This window comes from Caloenas nicobarica, chromosome 1, assembly GCF_036013445.1.
Source record: "Caloenas nicobarica isolate bCalNic1 chromosome 1, bCalNic1.hap1, whole genome shotgun sequence".
Classification (NCBI taxonomy): domain Eukaryota; kingdom Metazoa; phylum Chordata; class Aves; order Columbiformes; family Columbidae; genus Caloenas; species Caloenas nicobarica.
Window position 1 is genome coordinate 83,750,993 of NC_088245.1, and position 22,065 is coordinate 83,773,057.

The following is a 22,065-nucleotide window of genomic DNA, read 5'->3' on the forward strand; positions in this document are numbered from 1 at the left end:
TCTCAGCAAGCAGCACTCATTGTCTAAGTGTGACTTGTTTAATCTGGCACCATGAAATACAGGTATGACAAGCATTCTACTGTAATATCTGGGAAAATTAGAGGTCCTCAATTTGTCTTCAGTCAAAACAAATAAATCTGTTTTCTATGAAATCCTATCAGAAAATGTTTGGAAATAATTTTTCCTGCTCTCCTTTAACCCTTCATTAGAAGCATTTGGTGCCATTCAGATCTTTCAGAAACAGGTGCAAGTTCATTTAAGTCAAAAGGTGGAGTCCAACGGATTTATTTGTCCTTTGTCACACCTTATGCATGCTCTTTCTTTAATCTGAGATGTTGGATATTGCTGGCAATCATAAATTAACAATAGTAAAGTTTACATTTAAAGAGGCTTTTCTTTCATCCATATGTTATTTTTGATGTTCCTTTCGTGTAAAACCACATCTGTAATTGCGACTGTAAACTTGGCCAAGCATTCCTGTTCACTGCAGATAATGAACTCTTGTACATATGTGTACACACACACATACTCCTATCAAGCAGCTTTATTCCTTCCTGAACAGAATAGCTCATTTGGGACTCAATGCAAAATAAACATATTGGGTCATGTCAACACACAGTTTTATTCCAATCTAGCCTGAGCCTTGTTTCATCTGACTGTGCTTCTTAGAACTTGCAAGGAAAATTAATCAATGGCAAACCAACCAACTGCAGTTCGTACTTAACATCAGAAGAGGTTTCTCAAAGTCCCGATTTCTGTTCTCAGAACATTTCACTTCCATGTACATGTGTATGTCCAAACCACTGACTCTACGAGGAGGCAGAGAATTAACTAGAATTTCAACAAGCAAGTGAAAAAACCTATCTGTTAAAAAGTCTGCTTGTGGCATAAGGTACGTTTTCCATTTCATCTTCCACAGGAGTAAAAAAAGCTTACGTATACTAGTGGGGCATTTTAAAACCTGATTAACATATTAATTAACATCTCTGTGGCATCCTGGGCAGAACTGTGTTGTGGTTACATAAAACAGAGATTCCCAGCTCTGCAGACTACCGATGGCCCACAGAAGCACACCATGATCCAGGCCTGTGATTCAAATAAGTGCTGAAGAGGTTTCACTCACGCTGGCTACAGCATAGGTTAGTGAGTGGTCCTTGCAGGTGCCAAGCCCTGTGTCAGCTCCTGCTGCTGCAGGTTGAACGACATGAAAGTGCTGACAGGGAGCTTTTTACAGGATGTCCCTACCACAGAGCTCACTCCTTGGGTCTGCAACTGAAAGATCCATGCCTTTAAATACCTGTCCAAGTCCATCTTTCATATCTACGATCTAATTCAGCACTGGGGAAGGAGCATTAGAGGGCTGCACCGTTCCAGAGGTGTTAGCAAACATGTAGCGTGCTGATGCTAACACTGCAATACACTTCTCATCAAGCAGTGGTATGACCTACCATCTCAGAGCCAGTCACTTGCAATGGAAAGTCCCCATTTGTCTTTATTCCCTTGGGCAGGCTGAGCGTGGGTATGCCATTTCCACTCCTCCCACTTCCTTCTTCATCTTTCTCCTACTGCACATTGACACAAGGGCCAGGCAGAGCTTTCTCTTGACATTTGGATTTGCATATATTGGTCCCACCCCTGATCTGGGTGACATTTGTCTATCATTTCTCATTAGCAGACAAAGCAAGAAGAAAGGCATAGCTGGAAGTTGCTGGCACAGCCACTGGTTCTCATGTTAGAAGGATTGACCCTTGACTCTCCCCTTCGAATGTCCTCTGAAGTATTTCAAATATGTTGTCCCCAAAGATCAGAAGATACTGAAATATTATTCGTATATAGACTAGAGTTGAAACCCTGGTCCTGTTGGAATCCCTGGCAGACTTCCCAGAGACTTCAAGCAGGACTGGATTCCACCCTTGCAGGCCAAATTCATCTAATATACACTACAAAAGATCAGTGAGCTTACTCTGCACGTCAGAAACTGGTGTGATCTCAGATTATGCCAATATAGGCTAACTTATCCTCTCATATCTTTGTGCACACACATGTAAAGGCAGAATTTATTTTGGTCTTGCAATGCCTACTTGTGGGAAACAAATTATTTTTACTCATATCATTATCACTGAGGAAATACTTAGCTTTTGCTGAAGATACAAAGGGCAGCTGAAAATTGCATTGCCCTTTACTACTGTTTAATCATAAGTGAAGATATCACAGGTAATGATGATGAGGCCCTGCCATGGTTTAACCCCACTCAGCAACAAAGCACCAAACAGACAGTCCCTCACTCCACCCTGGTGGGATGGGGGAGAGTAAAAGTGAGAAAACTCGTGCACTGACATAAAAGCAGTTTAATAAGTAAAGCAAAAGCTGTGCACAGAAGCAAAGCAAAACAAGGAATTTGTTCACTACTTCCCATGGGCAGGCAGGTGTTCAGCCATCTCCAGGACAGCAGGGCTCCATCACGCATAACTGTTACTTGGGAAGACAAATGCCATCACTCCAAACATCCTCCCTTCCTTCTTCTTCCCCCAGTTTACGTACTGAGCATGACATCGCATGTTATGGAATATCCCTTTGGCCAGTTCGGGTCAGCTGTCCTGTCTGTGTCTCCTCCCAACATTGTGTGCACTCCCCACATTCTCATTGGCAGACCACTATGAGCACTACGAGCAGCTGAAAAGTCCTTGACTGCTTAGCAACAACCAAAACAGTGTGTTATCAACATTATTCTCATACTAAATCAAAAACACAGCACTCTACCAGCTACTAGGAAGAAAATTAATTCTATCTCGGCCAAAACCAGGACAGACCCCTATCTCGAAGAACACTGAAACTGGAAGGATTTTAGAGTCTACAAAACAATTTGTAAAAGTGCTTAGTCCCAAAACGAGCTCTGATTTGCATTCACTTTTTCTCCACATTCCAACACTGGCATATCATTCATTAGTTCATGGGATATCATTCACTAGGTACCCTTATCTTTTATCTGCTTCTACCAGCAAAGACCTTCATATTCATCATGTTAATCTAATCACAAGAATGCCCACATCATGCATTTAGTCCTCCTGCGTGCTTTGTCACAAATCTGTGCCCTGATTGTTGAAACTTGTGACACTGCCCCTGCTGTCCGCCAGCTTCATCTGTCACTGAAATCTCTAAAAGCAGAAAACAGGGACCATGACAACACCTCCCAGTCAGGAGCTGTTTGTTTGCTAATAATAGGAAACAAACAAACAGAAAAACATCACTGAGAAACAGGTTAGGTCCAGCTCAGATGACCAAGCCATACTAAAGAGGAGAATGCATTTCCTCTTGCCCTATGAATGGCAATGCAAATTATCCCATAGATTTCTAAGCAGAAAAAAAAAATGGAGCATGGGAAAGAATATCACACAGGCAAAAGAAGCTGCTACAACTATTGAAAAGCCAGTCTTCAGTTTCTGGTCTACTCAAATAAAGCTGCCACATTATATCCATTCAATTTGTGCCTTTAAAGGCACAGGGAAAATTACTTGTCAGGGCTCTGTCATCTGACTTCACATCCTCTGGAGAGGGAGCCTCATGCTAGCTCAGCTGGCAGATGTCACAGATGCACTGCTTGCCCTAGCCCCGCTGCCTGCCTCTTCTCTGAGGGATATGGCAGAGCTGCAGGTGTGCTCAGTGGAGCGTGCATCAGGACAGACATGTAGTGACACAACTCTCATTCAGGACAGCAACTGTCTGGGAGAGAGGCAGAGCCTGACCCCAAACTGGGTCTAGGTGCAGTGGCAAGGCAGCTGGGGACAGAAAAGCCTGCAGGAGCTGATGACCATGCACTGGGTGCTAGTCATCATGATGCTGTTAGTTCCTTCTTGATGTGCAAAGCCACAACCAGCCCATGTGATGAGGTACCACCACAGTGGTGTGAAGCAGGACAAGCCAGGGGAGCAAAAAGCTTGCTGAGGGCTCTTGCCTAGTGGAGTTAGTCACCCAATGATGCAGGCAGGAGTGACACAAGACAGGGCAGTCTGGTGTCCATCATGACAAGCAGACATACTGAAAGAAGCAGTTACAGCTCTGGCACTACAGAGGGTCTGGGTTAGGCGCAGGACGGGCATCAGCCAGGGAAGATGTTGCTCTATCCAAGTGCAGTAACATTTATTTTGCACCAGAACTGGCAAGGAAGCCAGCAGTAGCAGTGCATCTCTCCACGCTTGCCTCTCCATTGGAGAGAAGGGTTTCCCTGTCCAGCCAAGGAGTTGGTCAGGGTCAGTAACCAGTAAGGATGGGAAGCATCTGCCTCCCTGATTCTGCTACTCTGCTCCCATCCCTCTCATTTGATGCCCCCTCTTGTTCTACCCTTGCACCACCCTTGCTGACCTTCACACAATATTTCAACGATACATTGTCTGAAGTTATTTGTTTCCAAGTAGGTTTTATGAACGTTTTAGCACTCTATTCACGTTCTTTCTCTGCATCCGGAATTAAAAAGCTAAGGTAACACCATTAAAAATAACGTTTGAGCAAGTCTAAGGTAAGGTTCCAACAGCAACGTTCACTCAGCCAGACTTCGAACTCCACATGTTTTCAGAAATGCATTTCAAAATACAAAACGATGATACATTAAGCTACATAGGCAGTCATAAAAAGTAATAGAAAATAATAAGAAGATACAATGTAGCCAGCTTACTGCGGCTTTGTTTTTGTATTTTCAACCCTTACTCTTTTCCTGTTAAAACATGCAGCCCTAGGATCCAGCTCTGCCTAGTGCTGACCATCATAAACCCAAATAAGCATTGAGAGGTCTCTGTTGCTTGCTCTACTGAGCCAGCAATAAGCAACAATATCAAGTTCTAGTCATTATCCCTTCATTTTTAAAAAAAAAAAAAGTACTACAAAAAACACCCCTGAAGTTCTTTGGCTTGCTGATCTTACTAGTTGCGCTGTAAGAGACACTAAGTATTTTGAATCCAAATAGTTCCTCAGAAGAAATGAATGATAAATTTTCAAGGTCTAGCCAGTTGCTCTTGAACTTTAGTTAATTCATCTTCCCTCCCAGTACCTGTACACTTACTTTGCACAGATATAATGCATGTCACCGTGATAGACACATTGCAGCTGAAAGTCTAGGTACTGAATAGCAGAGCATCATGGAAATCTGTGGAATTCTACCAGTAATGGAACCAGCAGCAGACATTTTTTCTACTAGGCTTTTCTAGCTCACACTTTTAAAGTCATCCTTACAAATGAAATCCAGATTGTTTCCTGCCAAGTAGTTATATCAATTTATCTCTAATGACCAGCAATTTTGTGTCATTTTGGTTGAAAACTGAAGCATAAGGTCAGTGCCGGCCTCAAAGAGGTAAAGCAGGGCAACAAAAAAGCAAAGCTTTTTGACAAGACAAATCAAACATGGTACTGCAAAATAGATGCCCCTCAAGCTATTTGTCATATTTGAAGTTTACATCATAGACCTCACTTTAGGCTGAGTTTATCTGAAAGCAAGGAAACACTAACACAACAATGTCACCAAACCAGAAGACCCACCAGTGGTGAGGCTTTGTTACAACGACAAAGAAAGATAGGCAAGATGACACACTTGCATGATGTGCATGAGCTAGCATAAAAACCAACACAGCAAGATTACAATACTGCCAGCTCCCCTCATGAGACTCACATAGAGAAGCTGTTAAATAGCCCTGACAGTAATCCGACTGCTATCTAGACGTTCAGGCACAAACACTTATTGACGGCAAATACCACAACAGCAATGCATTGATACATCAGTAATGTTATATGTGACGGAGCAGGGCTTCGCCCTGCACAGGAAGAGCATCACCAAAACTTTCAACAGAGCCTGGCTCAGAATGAGTTAAACAAGACAGATGAGGCCTGACACATCTGTCAGTCCTGTGCACTTAATACTGAGAACACACAGACATACCTACTTACTTGGTATTAATGTGACAAAGGGAAGTTACACTTGACCACTGCATCAGGCCAATAAATTTTACAGTTGTTTAATTTTTTTAGGAACGATGCCTCAGACAATGTCTGTGTGGTCCAGAAAGCAAAATATTTCATTTTCCTTCGAAAAATAAATGAAATATCTCTGTACTGCTTATTATCTGCTACCTTTCCCTATGTCTTCTTCCCTAAGGATCCAAACACCCTATGGCATCTCCTCCAGCCTCCTTTGCTGTCACGGTAGGTCCACCCAGCTCAGAATGTGACAGAGAGTGCACACGGCTGGTCACAATATAAGTTCTGGGCAATGAAGGCAAATGAAACACGTTTTTCACGGTCAATCTGCAGAGTAGGTTTGTATGTGTACAAAGTGTTGGCCAAAACCAGAAATACAAAGGTGGAAGGGGAGGGGAGGGACGATAACTTCAAATCTGTTTGTAAATGCTCTACGAATAGGAAAGCAGCCTATTTTTACTACGCAAATTGTTTTTCATAACTCTGTCGCCTCATCTTTAGCTATAGGCTAGCTGGAAAAAAAAAATTGAACTCAGCTTTCAAATCTTATGCCTTCTTCGAAATGATGAAAGCAGAAATAATTGGACTTATGACTGGCATGTGTGTACTGAGGCCTCCTGATGGGAGATGCTTCACAACTCACCAGATCTGATGGCTCTACAGGAGTAGAATACAACTAGAGGGACAATCTCTGCAGGAGTACCCTATTAAATATGTGGAAAAGCATGTTAGGGGGGGCAAGAATGGGAAAGAGGTCTGAAAAAAGAACTAGAGTCTGGAAAAGTTGTACAGAGAAGGATCAAACTAAAATCCCAGTTCATAATGCTTGCAAACTTGGAGGATTTTTACAATCCACACCCCAGATAAAAATCCTGAAAATAGCTTGCACCCTTAAGGTGAACAAAGAAAATGAAAGCCAGATCTGAAATTCATAAATAAATATTAGTAAACTATCCAGGTTTTTCAGCGGTTACCTGGACCAAATAAAACCTTTACAAAAACCTTGTAAATACTGACAAGTGTCACTTCAGATATTATTAAAAGATTCCCTAACTATAAAAGACAGGTTGGTCTGTAGTTAAATCTTTTCTCCTTTGCTTTCCCAATGCTGAAAGTAATTGAAAACAGAAGACATGCTTCTTGATGTAGTCTGACCTTTTAAGAACAGAAAGTATAAACATTAGTTATATAACTGACACTGCACTTCGAGTTTGCACTTGCTTGCACTCATGTACGTTCATACAAAGCCAAGTGAAAAACAAAAGCATGAACACTTACAGACATATAAAATACACGTGCTATATACTCTAGAGCACCTATTAAGTCACACCACTTGCAAGACACCCCAAACAAAAATCCACATAAAGATGGCACCAGTTTGTCTCCTGGCCAAAGAGTATTGGCAAAGACACAAACTCATAATGTACTTATTTCAAATAAAATGGTGTCACAAATGACATTAGAAAAACCCTGCCCAATGTAAAGTGTCATATAGGGAATACACATTATTGCAAATTCTGAAGGATGTGCACATACTTCAAAGAGGGTACATAATGGGAACAGATCTGAATTTTTACTATCTTTGCTACTGCTTTAAGCCCATATTATTTTGGAATTTACATTAAAAAGGAGACAGAAATATCTTTGGAGATGACTAAGCAGTTTCTTGATTTCTGTTAAGTACCAAGAAGCAGTCCTGCCAATTTATTAATATTTAGAGATTCTACAACTTAATATGAACTTGGTTCCAAGAACTACATAGGTCTCCCTAAAGTATGTGTAGCAAGAAGTCGATGTTGTGCCAGCTGGCAGATTAAACAAGCCATTAAAATAGGCTCCTACTGAATTTAAAGGATTGTTTTTCAGCTTTTCCTCTCTACTCCTCTACATCCAGATGTATTATTTAGGGAATATTTTCCAGTCCCAGTAAGAAAAGTAAAAGAAATGCCCTTGGCGCTTAATGAGTTTTTCTTCCAATGTGGTCTCCTGCTGCACTTGGAATTTTTTCCATTACTGTATGGCTTTCAATGGTCCCAAAATACCTCCGACTATATGAAAAGATGGGGAAAGCATGTTTTGGGTAGATATGGTTCTTCATTCAAAAGCAAGGACAGTCTGGAGTGATTGATCTTAGTGGATGTTTTCATTCAGACCATCGTTATCCCAGCACGCCACACCACAACCCATGCCCTGCAGACCCTTGTCCAGGAGACCAGCACTGTTCCCTGCATGTTATAGTTGGGTAAAACAGAGCACATTGGGATTAAGGACAAGGACAACACCAGCCTGGAGCAGGTTGACAGAGAAGATAATTTCTCTGCAGTCCCTGCAGGACCTCAGTGATTAAAACAAACAAACAAACAAAAAACCAACCAACCAAAACAAAACAAAAAAACCACCACTGTGGTAAAACCCTGTGCCTTCACAGAACAGAGGCCTTCAGCATATCATTTTTCTTTCAGAGGTTCAAATGCTTATTTGAATTTTGTTAAAGCTATTTGAACTTCATGACCTAGCAGTGTTCAAAGGAAGAATTAGTTTAGAATAAACTCAGTTATTAAACCAGAGCTGGTGGCATCTCTAACAGTATAACAGTTATATAACAGTATTTCAGATAAAAATGCCCCCATAACAGGTTTCCAGATAAAATCTCCAAAAAGACCAGAGTTGTATCTTCTCCCTGTATCTTTTTCAGACTGACCGGAGCTACTGGCAGCTGAAGGAGGAGCACCGGCTTTTGAAATGCCTGGAAAATAATTTTATAAAAAAATGAAATAGAAAAAAACCTATCACCTAAGCTTTCCTCAGTATTTCAGTTCCTTGGTAGTAAAATGAGTTTAGTCCCATAAACTTGCTACTGAACTAGAAAACAAAAAGTCCTTAAAACCAAGTATAGGCACACAGCCAGAGGCTGAGATAGCCAGCTCTGAAGCTTGACTGTGACTCAGAGTGTCTCCTTCCCCAGGAGCAAGAAGCCCCTTTAGGGTCCCGCTCAGGCCGTGTCTGACCCCATAGGGAGCACGAGCCTCTAATTCCCAGGCAGACCCAACAACCATCTTGGCCCATGCAATGACTTCAGGATTTGACTCAAACAGATTTTGATTTGCCAAAATTGTTCTGGGGGTCACAAACATACTCTGGCCCCTTCTTCAGGGGCAGTTTCATTCTTAATTTTATAAAGCTAAAGTGTAAAAACTGTATTTTTCATGTATTCTTTGTTTCTAATACTCAGTATCCGTAAGGGGACTCCCTTGCTTGGCTAGCAGTCAGGATTCATTAGACCTTTTATGATGATTCTTTCTGGTGTGCAGATATATGATGAATCTCAGATGTTTAAATAGCATATAACAGTGCTCCATTGACCTTACTGAGTACAGTTGGAGGGAAAGAAAGGTAATTTTCCTCAAAGAAATGTTAAAAATGTGTCTCCACTATAGCACAGATGCACAGGATAAAGAAACTCCAGAGGGATTAAAATATTTTAGATTAATTTGGAAGAAGGCCATATTGCGTAAAGCCTGGTTAGTTTGGGCCTTTCCAATTCCATGCCATATAAACAAACCGATTTAAACCGCATTTGTTAGAAGGAATGTTTAAAAAAAATCCCCCAAAGTAGTTGTAACTCAAATGACCTCCAGTTCTGTATTCTCTTCTAACTGCCTAAAGAACAAACATATGTACAATATATTCTAGCCAGAGCTTATGAAGTTGCTGCATGATTCATACTGCTCGAAAATTAAGTCATTTAAGTAAAAGGATTCTGGCTCCCTCAAGCAAGGTTTTAAAAACGAAGCAAGGTTAGATCTGTTTGGTTTTGGAGCAGGCTTCTGTACTTTGAACAAGACCATTGCTTATAGACCTTTGCTTTGGGCTGGGTGGAAGGAAGAAAGAAGAAAGGAAACTGAAAGGAAGAAAATAGAAAATAACCTGTTTCATCAACACAACTACATAAGGATTAACCTAATGTTCAGTGTGCCACTGGCAGAAGCAAGTCCTTCATTTTTAGTCACTTTCAAGGTCAGATTTTGCCCCTTTTACTCACACAGAATAGAATTTTTTCCTTCAGAGTCTTCAAAAGAAACAAGTCTCAGAATGTGGTACTAAATAACCATAAAAAGTAAATGATTACTGGCCCTTGTGAGTTAATCAAGTTGAAACACAAAGGAATATGAGGGTAACGGTGAGCCAGACAGAGGGGCAACAGTATGAAACACACAGTAAGTCATTTCGCATGATTAGCATCTACAAAACGGTGGTTACTTAAGGTAAAGGGACTTTCCTTATCCTAAACCATAAATCCCAGAGCAACTCAACATGAGGAATACCCTCTTATCTGCCACCTGGATGAAGAGAGTTCTCCAGCGGTCCCAGGCCTACTTGAATTCTTGAAATGGCACTCAAGTATTTGACCGTCACTCAGTCACTGTGCAAACTCCTCTCTCCACAGAGGATGTGAGGCAGCAGGCCCAGCAGAGGACAACATATATTGTCTGCTCTCTCCCAAACACCCAAAGGAGCCAACATCATTTCACCACTGAATATAACCATCTTGGGGAGGAATATGGCAGCTTGATGGAAGTTCTTAACAATACAACTCGACAGTTTAGTACACATAATGAGAAAAAATGTCCTTTTCATTACAAGTAATGTACTTTCAGAGAATAAAAAGATTAATTAAAATTCTGGGATTTGAGGGCTAGCATCCCTTCTCTTATTGAAGTTATTATGAGATGTTCTGAATAAAATACTGCAAGAGGCAATGATGGTCTGACATTATGGCTGTAAAATTCAACTGTGATGTGGATTCTGCAGCTATCATACATTTGATAGCACATCATTTGCTTGCTACAGTGCTACTGGTTTAAGTTTTCCATTTTAACTTTTTCCTCTTGACAGTTACCGCACATTAACAATAAATACATTCTCCAGCATCTCCTGCAAATTTTTACTTTGATTGCATCAATAACCAGCCCTTTGCTCCCGTATTCCACCTGGCAGCACGAATGGAAGGGAAGCATTAAGATCTCTTTGGAGATACTCCAGGTTTGCAGGGATATAATCATAACCAGAAAACTGGCCAATGGCATTTTTACATCACCAAAAAAAAAAATCAATTCAGAATGTAGAACTCCTTGTGGTTGGGTTTTGTTCTTCAAATGTCATGTATGGATGTTTGTTTTTTGACATACCACTCTACACATTAATGAAAACAAGATGTTCTCTAGTCACTTAAACTATCATGGTAAAAAATTATAAATAAATACTTCACATAATTTCAGAAACAGATGCTAGATAGTAAAGTTGCATGTTTGCAACAGAAATGGCCAAGGCCTATTTCTTAGTGCTTAAAATTTTCTGTTTTGTGCTTCACATTATCATCAGCAATGCATAAAAACCAGAACATCCTAAACTTTCCTTTTGAAATGTATTTTTTTTATTTACTCCAAGAAATTTATGAATAGAAGTTAGTATTTTCAACAATCTTAACTCTGCCCTTTCACTCTTATGCCTGCTACAATTTTACATCCATGTATTTTTTTTTTCTTTTCTGCATCTTCAGTGGGATTTGGGTTTGTTTGCACTATCATCTCATATAATGGCTTATATAGCCGCTTCTCTACTCCATGTAGAAAGACATGCAGGACTCATGTGATAATTTCTGCCATGGCCAAAATATTATCAAGTCACTCTAACTTCCACCCGTCTGAAACAGAAGTTATGCTCTGCAGAGAAGTTTCCCACTTTCACCTTAGCAGTGTCATCCTTCCTTTGTGGAGTACCACTTAAAATCTGGAAGGAGCAATGCCATTCACACTGCTCATAGTCCTCAAGTTACTGCATGGCCCCTTAAAAAAACAAATCCAGTTGTGAAAAGTACCTCTTCTGAGGTTAGACACTAGTAATGTAACTCCATCCTTAGTATTGCCCCTTTCCTGATTGATTCAATTGGAGTATGCCTGTTATCTGTAGTAATAAATTTTGAAATCTTACTGGCTTTTAGTCAAGTGTCAGAAATAAGAATGATTTTGTTGATTAATAAATCACATTGTCTCAGTTTAGTTACATACTACAGCCAACTTTATGTTTCCTGAGTTGGTCAGTAGAAATGTTATGTCATACAGATACATAGTGGGGATTCAGATGTACAGTAAAGTCACCCAAATCACAGAATCGTAGAACAGTTTGGGTTGGAAGGAACCTTCAAAGGTCATCTAGTTCAACCCCCCTGCAATGAGCAGGGACATCTTCAACTAGATCAGGTTGCTCAGAGCCCTGTCCAGCCTGGCCTTGAATGTCTTCAGGGATGGGGCATCTACCACCTTGGTGTTGCTTTGCCATTTGCTCAGAGCCATTTCAATTTATGAGTAGGCTCTAGTAACAAGGGAACACCTTCAGCTGTTTCCACACAAAGTTCCTCAGGTGCATCAACTCTGCCTTTCCATCCCCTAGACTGCTGGCACCCTCCTCGCTCAGACGCTGGGTGCAGTAAGGAAGCTATACACAGCCACCTAGCACCAGAAATGCATCAAGACCCAAGATGTGACTGCAGAGAGCTGGCTCTGGTGTCCCTGCATCTGTGGCAGGACTCATCTGCTGCTGGAATAATCTACACTCAATTAACACTGATTGTTAGTTTGTTAAAGACTATGTAAACCTAGCTTGTATGGAATAAAAACCCATGAAAATTCTGGTAAGAAAAAAAATAACTGGAGGGGATCAACTAATCAAGATAATTAATGAAATTAAATTTTACTTTGAGATTTGCAATTTCTTTTTTGCAGAATTTTCTCAGGTTTTGCTGTTCAGTGGGTTTGTTTGTTTGGTTTTTTTATACTTGTAAGGAAAAAAAGGGCTTAGATTATCCTCAGTTTTAACACAAGGCAAAAACATGACAGAGATTTGTCTTTCAGTGATGAAACTAGTGAAAATAGAATACTTAAGATAACTCTGTCTTTGAAAAACATCAGTAAAAAGCCAGCCAATCTCCAAGAACATGTAGCAGACTGCACGTCACATAACTAAGGACTACAATTTTTTGCCTGAGGCTCCCACATTTAACAAAGGGAAACACAACTTTCAACAAAAGATGCTATTCTAGTTATGTGCCCTTTTAGCCTGTCAGAGAAACAGCTGGTATCATGAAGTCACAGCTAATTTGTATCATGTCTGCACTAACAGTCAGACTCAGTTTGTATCAAACTTTCAGTTGGACTTAATACCAGTTGATGGATGACAGCTTTTCTTGCCTCCCCCTTCTCAAAACATATTTAAACATTGCCTTCCACATTAAAAAAAAACCCCACAATATTCAAAATACAAATGGAATCTTTAATATCTTTCACATAACCAGAACATATGAATATGTATAAAAAGAGTAAATTTTAAAAAGAAAATCCTAAAGAAAGGTGACAACCAGCAGTTCTGAATTTCTGTGACAGAAATACTTCTTGACGATGAACATGTTGGTACCAAGTAACAGAAAATAATTTTCTCATAAAAAGAAAAAAAAATCCCACATTTATTTGACTCAGGTAATCTCTTGCAGTTTGGGGTATCTGTTCTCCAAAAAAAATTTCAGTCTCCCTGCAGAGACTTTAAAGGCTTTTTCAAGGTCAGCACTCACCAGTTTAGGGAAGGAAAAAGGGAACTCTTTCTCATTTATGCTATTAAATGTTATCTACTCTCATTTTAAGATCCCTGAATGCCTGAACTGTGTAAAGGGACTTTAGTGAAAGTGAGAGTCACGTCAAAGACTTAACCGTTCCAAACCCACGGTGCTCATGTGAGAAAGAGCTGCAAAGATCAGGTTCTTCTTGGAAAACAGGCATGTGGGAGCTTCCAGAGATCGGGAGTTCAAGCTCAGTTCAGATAAACATCTAACAGGGCTGGTGCACTTCTGAGGCCAACCTCCACAGCACCTGAGTCCACAACATTAGCTGAAGACAAGATATTCTTTTGAGATTTCAGCTGCTTCCCACTTCCAGACGATCCAGAAGTATATGACCAAGGCTCTTTCATCCCATGGTGTGAAAGCACCACTGAAATGTAGGCAAGGAAAATCTCACAACATGCTGGGAAGTAGGGAATCTTTTTTTTTTTTTTCTTCCTAATGTTGCACAGAATAATGATTATCAGGGTTCTGAACAATTTGCCACATTTATCATAAAGAGATCAGTCTGCTCCCTAAACTTGCATACTCCAAGTGAAAAATGTTCCTGGGAAGTTCAAAGCAGCAGTATCAGTAATGCTGTTTTAAAGTGACAGGAGAGCTTATTGTGACAGAGCTGAGAATCATAGAATAATTTCAGTTAGAAGAGACCCTCAGGATCATCGTGTCCAACTATAACCTAACTCCAGCACTAAACCCTGTCCCTAAGAACCTCATCTAAATGCCTTTTAAATACCTCCAGGGATGGTCACTCAACCACTGCCCTGGGCAACTTGTTCTAATGCCTGACAACCCTTTCCATGAAGAATTTTTTCCTAATATCCAATCTAAACCTCCCCAGGCGCAACTTGAGTCCATTTCCTCTTGTCCTATCGCTTGCTACTTGGGAGAAGAGACCAACACCCTCCATGCTACAAACTCCTTTCAGGTAGTTGTAGACAGCGATAAGGTCTCCCCTCAGCCTCCTTTTCTCCAGCCTAAACAACCCCAGTTCCCTCAGCCGCTCCTCATAAGACTTGTGCTCCAGACCCCTCACCAGCTTTGTCGCCCTCCTCTGCACTCTCTCTAGTACCTCAATATCTTTCTTATGATGAGGGGCCCAAAACTGAACACAGTATTCAAGGTGGGGCCTCACCAGCACCGAGTACAGGGGCACAATCACTTCTCTAGTCCTGCTGGCCACACTATTCTTGATACAAGCCAGGATGCTGTTGGCCTTTCTGGCCACCTGGGCACACTGCTGGCTCATATTCAGACTGCTGTCAATCAGCACCTCCAGATCCCTTTCTGTCAGGCAACTTTCCATCCACTCTTCCCCAAACCTGTAGTGCTGCCTGGGGTTGTTGTTACCCCAGTGCAGGACCCGGCACTTGGCCTTGTTAAACATCATACTGTTGGCCTCAGCCCAACAATCCAGCCAGTCCAGATCCCTCTGTATGGCCTTCCTACCCTCCACGAGATCAACACTCCCACCCAGTTTGGTGTCATCTGCAAATTTACTAAGGGTGCACTCAGTCCCCTCATCCAGATCATTGATAAAGAGATTAAACAGAACTGGCTCCAATACTGAGCCCTGGGGAACACCACTCATGACTGGCTGCCAACTGGATTTGACTCCATTCACCACAACTCTTTGGGCCCAGCCCTCCTGCCAGTTCTTTGTCCGTCGCAGAGTACACCCATTCAGGCCCTGAGCTGCCAGCTTCTCCAGGAGAATGCTGTGGGTTACAATGTCAAAGGCTTTACTGAAGTCTAAGTGCACAACATCCACAGCCTTTCCCTCATCTACTAGGTGGGTCACCTTGTAGAAGATCAGGTTGGTCAAACAGGACCTGCCTTTCACAAACTCATGTTAACTGGGCTTTATCGCATGGTTTTCTTGTACGTGCCATGTGATATCACTCAGGATAATCTGCTCCATGACCTTCCCTGGCACAGAGGTCAGACCGACAGGTCTGTGGTTCCCTGGATCCTCCTTCCAGCCCTTCTTGTAGACGGGCATCACATTAGCCAGCTTCCAGTCAATTGGGACCTCCCCAGTTAGCCAAGATGGCTGATAGATAACGTAAAGTGGCTTAGTGATCACCTCCACCAGCTCCCTCAGCACCCTGGGATGTATCCCATCTGGCCCATAGACCCATAGGGTGTTCAAGTGGTGTAGCAGGTTGCTAACCATTTCCCCTTGGATTATTGGGGCTCCATTCTGTTCCCCATCCCTGTTTCCTGGCTCAGGGGGCTGGGTACCTGCAGCACAGCTGTTCTGACTATTAAAGAGTGAGGCAAAGAAGGCATTTAGTACATCAGCCTTCCTCTCATCTTCTGTCACTATGTTTCCCTCCGCATCCATCAGGGGATTGAGATTCTCCTTAGCCCTCCCTTTGTTTCAGATATATTTACAGAAACATTTCTTGTTGCCTTTTACAGTGATAGACAGGTTCAGCTCTAGTTGGGCTTTGGCCCTTCTAATTTTCTTGCTGCATAACCTCACAGAATTCTTGTATTCCTCTTGAGTAGCCTGTCCCTCCTTCCAAAGCTTATAAATTCTCTTTTTATTCCTAAGTTCCAGCCTCAGCTCTCTATTCAGCCAGGCTGGACCTCTTCCCCACCAGTTCGCCTTCTGGTGCATGGGGACAGCCTTCTCCTGCATCTCTATGATTACCTTCTTGAAGAGAGACCAGCCTTCCCGGACTTCTTTGTCCTTCAGGGCTGCCTCCCAAGGGACTCTGCCAACCAGCCTTCTAAACAGATCAAAGTCTGCTCTTCGGAAGTCCAAAGTAGCAGTTCTGCTGACAACCCTTCTAACTTCCCCAAGGATAGAAAATTCAATCATTTCATGATCACTATGCCCTGGGCGACCTCCAACTGACACACTGCTCATGAGTCCTTCTCTATTTACAAACAGCAGATCCAGTGGGGCTCCTTCCCTGGTAGTCTCACCAACCAGCTGTCTCAGGAAGTAGTTGTCCATGCACTCCAGGAGCCTCCTAGACTGCTTCCTCTCTGCTGTGTTGTATTTCCAGCAGACATCTGGCAGGTTGAAGTCCCCCATAAGAACAAGGGCTAGCGATTGGGAGACTTCTCCCAGCTGCTTGCAAAATATTTCATCTGCCTCTTTATCCTGGTTAGGTGGTCTGTAACAGAGGCCCACCAGGATGTCTGCCTTGTTGCCCTTCCCCTTGATTTTCACCCATAGTCACTCAACCCTATCATCACCCTCATCAAGTTCCAGACAATCAAAACACTTTCTAATATACATGGCTACCCCACCTTCTCTCCTTCCTCGTCTATTGCTTCTGAAGAATTTATAGGCATTTAATACCACACTCCAGTTATGAGAATCATCCCACCACGTTTCTGTGATGGCAACTATATCGTAGTTTTTCTGCCTTGCAATGGCTTCCAGCTCCTCCTGTTTGTTGGCCATGCTGTGTGCATTTGTATAGATGCACTTCAGCTGGGCCGTTGATTCCACCACCTTTTTCTGGTGAGAAGCCTCGATTCCTTTGTGGCCATCCTCAAGTGCTTCCACAGTTTTTAACACATCAATAACCCTTGTGTTTCTCTTACTGCATGGCTCTCCATTCCCCACCTCCACTGGAACAGCAGAATGAAAGGCCTCACCAGCACTACCCTCAAACGCTGGCATGTCGCCCTTGGGTGTGCCTCTGCCACACCTGGTTTCCTCCCCTTCCCCCTCCAAATCTAGTTTAAAGCCCTCTCAATGAGTCCTGCTAACTCCTGCTCCAGGATCCTTTTCCCCTTTTGAGACAGGTATTTGTCGTATTTGTTGCTAGCAGGCCAGGTGCCATGTAAGCTGACCCACAATCAAAAAACCCAAAATTCTGCTGGTGACACCAGTCCCACAGCCAGGTATTGATCTGGTGGGTCTTCCTGCATCTTTCCTCGTTGTAGCCTGCAACTGTGGGGATAGAGGAGAACACTACTTGTGCTCCCGATCCCTTGACCATGCATCCCAAGGCCTCGAAGTCTTTAGTTTTCCCTTTTTAGTTTCATCACTGCCTACCTGAAAAGTTATTAGTCCGGGGCCTAACCAGGGAAGGAAGTTTTCTTTTTACATCTTTAACCCTGGCCCCAGGGAGGCAGCAGACTTCCCTAAGAAGTGGGTCTGGCCTGCATATAGGGCCTTCTGTTCCCTTTAGAAGGGAGTCTCCTACGACCACAACCTGACTTTTTTTCTTTGTGGGAGCTGTTTTGATGGAGGGTGCAGGGTGACTTATCCTCTGTGGCACCTCCAACTTAGTGGAACCACCTCCCTCAATGTTGTTGTTTGGTTTCACCTGCAAGGCCTCATACCTGTTTTACAAGGGAACCTGGGAGGGTGGGGTGGTCACAGCAGGGACCCTCCTCCTTCTACACCGGGTGGGAACATGCTGCCATTTCCCTCCATTCCTCAAGTGGCTGCACTGAAAGACCAGTTGTCAATGAAGACTGAAGAATCCCAGTTCCCAGCCTATCTTTCCCCCAGCACATGCATTTCCTGCCTCAGAAGGTTAATATTGCACAGAAGACAGTAAGATACAGCTTCTGCTGTGCCTAAGCTGTGCTTGGCACTGCTCTCCGATGGACTCCTTGCCAGCGAACAGAGCCAAAGCACAGCATGCTTCTGCCACATCCTCTCCAGCGAGCTATATCTGCTCTCTACCTACTGGGAGGATGCAGATAATCAACTCCACTCCCTTCACTCTGAGCACAGCAGTGACTCTGCCCCTACATATGATCCTTGTGCTTGTTCAGATTTTTTTTTTAATCTTCTTAAACCTCTGTCTGGCAAGGCATGGTTTATTAGAAGCAGATTTCTCTTCAACTACTCAGTGTGTCAGTTTTACAATTCCTAGGTGGTGTAATTCCTGGAAAATAAAAAATGTTCTTCATCCAAAATTTTGGGTGAGTCACAGCATGTTTACTTGTTTTGGTTCACGCTTAAATGAAGCATAACTTTCTATATCTAAATGATGCTCTGGTTTTCTTTGTTTCAGCTGCCTGTTAGCTCCAAATTTCTTACAAGCAATAAGATTTGTCTAGCAAATGATACCCAGAAATTGGGCTCAGCAGCCAAAGGCAGCCATGACATTTTCATGGAACTGTGAATTGCATCCAGAAGAACAACACTACTGCTTCCCAAGCTTGATCTGCTGGTATTAAACTAAACAAAACTCCAAACAGTTGTCTCTAACACCTCTTCAGCAATGCAATGCAGCACAGAACCCACCAGGTTCTCATCCCTCACAAAAGAGTTTTTATCAAAAATGCTCCAGCTGCACATGGAAGTCACTTGAACTCCCAGAAGTTACAGGGAAACTCAGGCAACATTGAGTGCTGTACCTCCTCCTCCAAGCAGCAGAGAGAACCAATGTGAGAAGAAAGACCGTACTCTCATCTCAGTTTAATTCATCGCAATAAAGCCATAGAAAAAATGTCTTCAGAGACTCTACGGAAATGCTTTCAGTCTTGAATATTGAAGAGAAAAGCTGACCAAAACCTTTCTTACGTTTCCTAATCACAAACATCTTGCCTTTTAACAAAAATGTATATTTCCAAGGAAGATAAGAAACAATCATCACTAGCCAGTGACTTCGAACCTTAACTTTATAGGGTATCGCTTATTTGTGAAAGTGATTTATGTAAGTATGCCTCAGATTGTCTTCCAAAGTCAGATTTGGCTGCATTAAGTAACGGAAGAGTTACAGGACTGTCATGACAAAACTAAACTACACTACTGCTTTTTATACTTAAAGAGATCTGCCTTTTTTCCAGTACTTTATGGAAATAATGTTTTGGTTATTTTGGGGGGTTTTTTTGGTTTTTTGGTTGGTTGGTTTTTTTTTCCAAATGAGTGTATTGGTCCACATCATTTCCTTTAATGATTTTCTGAAGGCAACCTAATGGCCTTTTTCATGGGATTTTCATTCATGTCCCCTAAAGACCATCCTTCTATTCAGCCAGATTTATAATATGACAGAGGAAGTTAAGTGTAGAAAGTATTATCATATTTTGCCTTTCCTTCTTCATGACAGAATTCTTCGACACTACTTTGGCCAGTGCTGTGCAAGCACCATGGGGACTTCAGCATGAGACAGATGACACTCACCCTGCATCCTACACTTGGAATAGATGAATGCATCTCTGAAGAACAGATTTTCACATGCATTTTATGCATCAAAATAAGGCACCAGCACAGAAATACATTGAAGCGCAGTCTCAGTTTTGAGGGGCTGATGCGCTTTCTTTCAACACCTGAGTCTGCATGCTCAGACGTATCTGCAAATACAACTCCAGTTGCTGAACTGCCAGAAAAACTCTGGAGGGCAGTCACTGCTCTCTTTGAATGTCCTGTCTTAAACACAGGGGGAGAGCACTTGTATTTCAGATCCCATTTGCTTTTGGACAGTATGGCCTCCCTTCTCCTTGGGTCAAATTTTTAAGGAATTTAGGTACCTCATAAATGCACCACCCAAGGAAGCAGGTAGGAACTAAAACTCAGTGATCTCACTGGAGTGTTTCATGGGAAATTTTAGAACATTTAGGCTTGTTCTGAATCAGAATTAAATCCCAATTTTGCAATACCAATATTTCCTACAAACTGGAAATCCCAGATTGTATCTGGCTTCAGTCTCAAATACTCCCCTGACAAAGGCTCAAAAGTAATGCAGAACTCTGAAACAGCAACCAAAGCAGAGAACAGCCTGCAACAATTATCAACCCATTCAGCACTTCAAACCTTCTCAGAAGTGTAGACAAAGTTAAATTCGCTTCCCTAAGGACAATGACAAAAACAGCTAAATCAGGCCCAGATCCAGCATTCCTAATGGGGAGAAGGCTGCTGGAGAAGAAAAGGAATGCAACCAGTGTTCAGCCTGCTGCCATGTCTCTCTTCTCCTCCACACTGCTCTTGCCAAAAAGAGGTACAATGGAGCAGAGGTACAGAGGAAATCCAGGCACACAGAGAACATGGTCACTCATTAGTGAGAATACGCACCTCACTGTACCCTCAATTAACTGGAGATGAGGGTATCTAAAGGAGTTGCCTTGACGCTGATGCAGTATTTCTGATTCCATCAGTCCGCTGTCACAGATATTGCTTAAACTCAGAGCCAGTCCTCAGTTTGTGTCCAGTCTGGAATTTCTGTATATTGAGTGGCTGAATTTTACACACATTATAAACATTTTCTTTAAATGGTTTGTGAGCCCTCACTTGTTCTAGTAGTGAAGTATTTGTAAAATGTTTTTAAAAAAATCTCTGAGTCTTACACATCATAAATAGTCAGTAAACATGGTTATTTTGACTCTCACAGACTCCTCAGCACCCACTTGCTCTAACAAGAATGTAACAGACACCAGCACATGATCTTAACACAAATAAGTATGTATTAAGATCCCATTGCAAGAAAAAAACTTGCTCAAATCCAGCAGAGAAATAAATAGAGCTATTAAAAGAATGGCCACACAACCACAAAATGATTACCATAAAATTTAAAGATTTTTATTTGAAGATAGAATTCAAGACAAAAATCCTTTAAATCTACTATCAGTTCTGAAGAAAGTAATATCTGGAGACAGTGGCCCCACAGGAATAGAACTCAAGGGTTTGACTACAGAGCTGTCCACTGATTTTCAGAAGGATTTGGATCAGCTCCCAAAGCAGAAAGCAAGCTCACAGGGAGAAAAAAAAAATCCAATATAAAACCATCAATACAAAAAAAACCCCAAACAAACCAAAAAACCAAAACCAATACAGAAAAAAGCTTCTGAATACCACAGGCAAGGAAATCTGAGGTAACTACTTTGATCATACTCACAGGAAGGCAATTGGAGGAAGTATTCTGAGCTTTTCAGTAACAAACCGGCTGCTGATTAATTCAAAATGATGACTCCAGAAATTAGAGGTGATCACTGTACAGAAGTACAAAACAAAGAACACTGTTTAGTACTGGCATAATTATTGTGCACTCTTCTTTTTTTTATTTGGTAAAGTCTTCTTTAAGAACATCCCTACAAAGTTGTGGGTTTTTTTTTTTTTCATTTCTATGGGCAGATCGAATTCAGTGTTCATAAGTAAAAGGTAGAGGGGAAAAAAAACCCCAGACAACAACCTTATCTCTGTAGACACACAGTGATCAACTCTGGATGACCTAATAACACTCAGCAAAGACATCTTGGAGTCTGAGGAAGAGCTTTCTAAAAATATTAGCTGACTAGCCAGCAGCTGTGAAAAGGCAAATTATTAGGGAAAATTCTAGGCTCTACCTAGATCACACATATAAATACATGGTATATCTATGTTTTGAGTAGTATACAGACCCACCAGAGTAAAAATAAAAACGATAACTTTCTTCAGAGAGGCTTGCATGGTCTCTTTAGCCCCAAAGACACGCATACAGAACACCCTGGTGCCAACAGAGGAAATGGATTACTTA

General features: G+C 41.9%; 1 protein-coding gene across 6 annotated transcripts in view; it reads right to left on the bottom strand.

Annotated features, from left to right (window-relative positions):
- The window catches only part of CALD1 (caldesmon 1), a 206,054-nt gene that overhangs the window by 109,329 nt on the left and 74,660 nt on the right, over positions 1-22,065 (bottom strand). For 5 of the 6 annotated variants that reach the window (XM_065632226.1, XM_065632191.1, XM_065632253.1 and 2 more), the window contains exon 2: positions 21,448-21,541. The exons of the other annotated variant lie outside the window; for it this stretch is intronic. The gene's annotated coding sequence lies outside the window, so the exon portion shown is untranslated. The remainder of the gene's footprint in view (positions 1-21,447; positions 21,542-22,065) is intronic. 6 annotated transcript variants of the gene reach the window in all.